We start from the raw sequence: 5608 nt of genomic DNA, 5'->3' as shown, positions 1-5608 counted from the left end.
TTCTTGTGCGAGTACATTTATAAATACACATCACCTTTATGAATTCCTGAACGGGTTGATACTTTCGTGTTTACAGCTGACCCTATTTAAGATTATATAACAAAATGTACCGCCATCTGTTTCCTTTTCTCCTGGACACCGCGATAAACAGGATGGCAATCATTCTACAACGCTGCGATGTGGTGGCGATCAAGTGCTCTCTAGTACAGGTTTATACAATGGTATCTAGAAGTGTTATGAAATATTAGGTGATTTTTGTCCATGCAAAATGATGCCACCACCTTTAGTAGAGAAGAAGTCATTACCCGAGTGACAACGGCGGCCACTTTCAACCCTTAGGATGCAGTTACAATTGTGCAGAGCGTACCGCCATATCATACACAACACTGAGCCGACATGCACACATCTGGACCTTGGGATACCTGAATAAATCCTCTAATTTACACATCAAGTTGCCATCTGCTAACATCGTCCTTTGGGAAAATCATTTCATCGATGCACATTTATTCCATTGCACAATTTGGTTTCAACTATTAAATCTAGGCGAACATTACAAGATGGTCCAGGAGTGGAAAAACAATGGCAGCCCTGAACAATGGAGGCATCTGGTATTATAGTTCACCTCCACTGATGAAAAAAGGGTTGAGGTGTAATATCACAGAGAACCTGTGGACAGGTGTGGTGCTTTGTAGGGAGAAACCGGGCATGTTTTTTCTAATTCCTGACAATCCCGTTAAGTGTAGGTAAAAATAATCTCTTGTAACTCTTCTTAAAAGGGGTTATCTGGAAAAAAATAACTTTTCACTGATGCCCACAGATTGCGTCTGATATGGAAAGAATTATACTTACCCACTCCCGCTGCTTTGGTCCTGGGTGTGGCTTCTGCATGTCCATCTTCCAGTCCGTGGATTGTTTACCATCTCTCTGGCATAGACAGGACCATCTGCTTTACAGCAATCAACCAGTGGCTTTAAGGCCACTTTCACACATGGCAGATTTGGTCAGTATGGAATCTATAGTTTTAAGGCAAAATCAGAAGCTATCCCACAAATTCAACAACTTTTATTTTATTTTATTTTTTATTATATCTGGAGGAATTTCTTCCCTTTCTGTGGGCAGGCAGCAGCTCACATTAGATAATGAAGAACTTGCTCTCCTTTTACCCCTGCATACAAAGTAGTTCCTCACATATAGTCCCAGAGATAAATATGGTCACACACTTTCACTCTCCACTGTCTATAGAGAGATATGACTTTATATGCCTATGAATATAGAAGTAGGAATGAATGAACTGTGTCTGGGCCTCTTCACCCGGGCGCAGTGTCGGACTGGGGTACCTAGGGCCCACCAGTAAAATTTATTTTGGGGGCCCACCATACGGATACATCCAAATATAATAAATAATTTAACAAGTTTTTATATGAACATAGGCTGGTTGAGGTGCTGTACATTAAATATATGTATGTAGTACAGTAGGTCTACTGTGTTATGTGCCATTTGTGCAGAGGGTGGGAGACTAGGGGCCCACCTAGCTCAGGGGCCCACCAGGGGATTCCCCTATACCCCTGTGGGCCAGTCCGAGCCTGCCAGGGCCCCTCATATAGATTATACTTACCTGCTCTCCAGCACCCGCATCTCTCCTGATCCCCGCACGGCCGCCGCTGAATCTCTCCGTCCCATGGATCAAAACATCCAGCAATGGGGGGCAGTGGCGTCGCCAGGGGGGGGGGGCCAGAGGGGGCCACGGCCCCCCCTACATCACGCTGTGCCCCCCCAACTAAAATGCTCCCCCAAGTGAGCCGCCGCCGTTGCCGCCGCACTGCTGCAGCCGGACACAGGGAGATGAGCGCTTTCATCGCGCTCATCTCCATAGTAATCTGCCTGTGCCAGCGGCGGTGCAGGGGAGGGAGAGGTGTGTCCCTTCCCCTTACTCTGATAGGCTGCCGGCCTAGTGCCTGCAGCCTATCAGAGGCCATCGCAGGCGGCGCGATGACGTCATCGCGCCGCCTGAGCCATACAGAGCGGGACACAGGCCGGAAGAGGCCTGCATCACATCGCTGACATGGAGGTAAGTATAAGTGTTTTTTTTTACAGTATTTATGCAGGCACAATAAGGGGGCTCTTGTTACTGGCACATTGGGGGGCTTATTACTGGCACATTGGGGGGCTTATTACTGGCACATTGGGGGGCTTATTACTGGCACATTAGGGGGCTTATTACTGGCACATTGGGGGGCTTATTACTGGCACATTGGGGGGCTTATTACTGGCACATTGGGGGGCTTATTACTGGCACATTGGGGGGGGCTTATTACTGGCACATTGGGGGGGGCTTATTACTGGCACATTGGGGGGGGCTTATTACTGGCACATTGGGGGGGCTTATTACTGGCACATTGGGGGGGCTTATTACTGGCACATTGGGGGGGGCTTATTACTGGCACATTGGGGGGGCTTATTACTGGCACATGATGGGGGGCTTATTACTGGCACATGATGGGGGGCTCTTGTTACTAGAACATTGGGGGGGCTCTTATTACTGGCACGTGATGGGGGCTGGGCTCTTATTACTGGCTTGTGATGGGGGGCTCTTGGTACTGGCACGTTATTGGTGGGCACTATAGGGACATCTACTGAGGCCACAAAGAAGGGGTATTTTATATGGGGGGCTCTGTACAGTAGCATTTTATACTGGGACACATGGTGGGTACTATGGGGAAGGGGGAGAGGAGTACTATGGAGTCATCCAGGGGGGGCACTAAGAAGGGGTATTTTATACTTGAAAATTATGGGGGCACTATGGGGACATTAACTCAACTGGGGGCATTACAAGGGGGTATTTTTTGCATTGTCACATTATAAGGAGAACTATTTCTACTGGGGGGGGGGCATTATGGTGGGCTTTATTACTCCCCATGGTATGACCCCCTAGTAGCAGCACCAGCCTCTCCCTGCTCTGCTATCCCTCTGCCCCTTCTCCAAATCCTTATTATGAAATCTTTCTCATTAGAATAAAACACAACATCAGCTCCGCCGAGCCCCCGGCCAAAGTGTTGAAGTGGTGTCCGAGATCCCCAAGGGCCAAGCCAAGTAACTAAGTTTTCATGTGGAATACTGTATGTTTATGTTATACACATATAGCCTACACTGTGCCACACAATATACAGTATACCGCTACACTGTGTAGTCTATTCTATAAGCACCCTTGTTCTGTGGCGGCAGACAGAAAATAATCTGGAAGTGCCCCTCCCGAAACCAGGCTCTGGATAGGCCACAGTTTAGAAATGTCAAATGTACACTTCTGTGAGAGGTGGGGAGGGAGATCTGTGGATGACATTGTTATGGAGGGGCAAATGGGGATGACACTGTCATGGGGTGGATCTGTGGATGACACATATAGCATAAGATGCTATATACGGTATGTGGCATCCACAGATCCCCCCCATAGCAGTGTCATCCACAGATCTCCCTCCCTATAAAAGTGTCATCCACAGATCCCCCTCCCTATAAAAGTGTCATCCACAGGCAGCTAGGACATGTTCAAATCTGAGGGAATTTTTTTTAAACCACGGACAGCAAGACTTTTCTTCCCTGTTGCGGTTTTAGGTATTGGGTAAAGTATCGCAGCATTTCTAAACGTACTTGTGCAAATGTATAGTTGTTATAGCTGCCCCCCCTACTTTTTTCCTGGCCCCCAGTGTGCCCCCCCAAAATTTGAAAGCTAGAGACGCCACTGATGGGGGGAGAGGCTAATAGGCCGCAACAGGTATGCTTGGGAGGCTCGTCCCTGTCGTGGCCTGCTTTTGGCTGTTCCCCCCCCATCACCGGATGTTTTGATCCACACAACGAGTAAATGCAGCGGCGCCCGTGCGGGGATCAGAAGCGATGCAGGTGCCGGGGAACAGGTAAGTACAGTGCTCCAGACAAAAAAAAATGACCAGGAGCCATTGGCTCCTAAACTAAAAAATTTAGGAGCCAAATTACATTTTTAGTCGCCAAATTTAAAATGCATATAATAAAAAAAAAAAGGATTTTGAGAAGATGAGACGCAGGTCACAGTAGTGAGCCAGCACTACATATAGGAGAAAACAGCACCACAGACCTCTCACATCCAGGGACATCTTCTGGGGGACAAGGTGACTTAAAAATGGCAAATTGCGTGGTTTAGAGTTTTTTTTTCTGTTACGGCCTTCACCGAGCGGAAATATTTTTTTATATTTTAATAGCTCACACTTTTTGGGACGTGGCGATATGTAATATGTTTATTCTTTATTATTTGTAAATTTTATATGTAAAACTGGGAAGGGGGCCATTTAAACTTTTAGTATTTTTTATTTATTTTTTTTACTTTTTATTTAATAACCATTTCTTCCCTTAGGGACTAGAACCTGGATCTTTTCATCCCTTGTGCTATTCACCCTGATAGAGCTCATAGTACACACAGCAGCAGGGAGCTGAACATGGCAGCCAGGGCTTCAGTAGCGTCCTGGCTGCCACGGTAACGATCTGAGCTCCAGCAGTGTAATCTGCCACTGCCACCAATGGAGGGGATGGGACCCTGTGGCCACCATATAACAATGGGGGGGGGACGGGGGACGGGGGACGGGACTTGTGGCCAGTGATAATGAAGGGGGGGGGGGGGGGATGAGGCTTTGGGTGTCTCTCCGTCTCCATGACAGCAGCGCTGTCCAATCAGAGGGCAGAGCCAGGGAGAAAAAAACCTCCTTCGCTCTGATTGGACAGCGCTGCTGTCATGGAGACGGAGAGACACTGGCGTCCTCCTCCTTGCTCTAAATGTTGAAAATACCGGGGGCCACAGCGGGTGAACGGAGCGGCGCCCAGGAATAATAGTAAGTGCACTTAGATCCCTGGGCGCCGCTCTATGCAGCCTGCTACTAAGTTCATATTCTTTGGACCCTTGATAGGTCCTCTTTAACTCCTTTATACAATTGTCTGCAGCGCTATCACAGACCCGGCACCCCGCCTCAATAACAGGGCATGCGATCTGTGGCACCTGAGAGGTTAATTGCCGCGTATCGCATGCCCTGTTATTGAGGTCGGGTGTCGGGTCTGTGATACGGCTGCTTATACTTATGTTTTACATTCATTGGTGGCGCAGTGGTGACAGCTCCTCCCCTCCTCCTCCCTGCTATCTCCCCATTGGTGGCGCAGTGGCGACAGCTCCTCCCCTCCTCCTCCCCTGCTATCTTCCCATTGGTGGGAGTGGCGGCCGCATCACAGTGGAGAGGGAGGGACTCCTTCCTTCTCCAATGTGAATGTGCTACTAAAGAGAACTTGGGCTGCGCGGGATCGCGGCGGTACAGTCGCAAATGGCGACAAGACTAAAAAGTCTTGTCGCCATCTGCAAATTTTAAGGCGCATTGGCATGTTTTAGACTTTGGATAACCCCAGTGTTTGCACTGCCTGCAGTCTTCAGGTTTACCCAGTGTGTAAGTTCCAATAGAGTAAGCATCCTGGTAAATGGAAGGGCCTATGAAGGCCAGCAGCTCCAGTACCACCTGGTGAAGTAACTGGGCAGGAACAAACTCTTTCTTTGGCAGAGCACACATTTTAATAGATCTGGAATGTCGTGAGCAAATGGCCATCA

This window comes from Bufo gargarizans, chromosome 8 (genome assembly GCF_014858855.1).
Source record: "Bufo gargarizans isolate SCDJY-AF-19 chromosome 8, ASM1485885v1, whole genome shotgun sequence".
Taxonomy (NCBI): domain Eukaryota; kingdom Metazoa; phylum Chordata; class Amphibia; order Anura; family Bufonidae; genus Bufo; species Bufo gargarizans.
Note: the sequence above shows the minus strand (reverse complement) of the source record.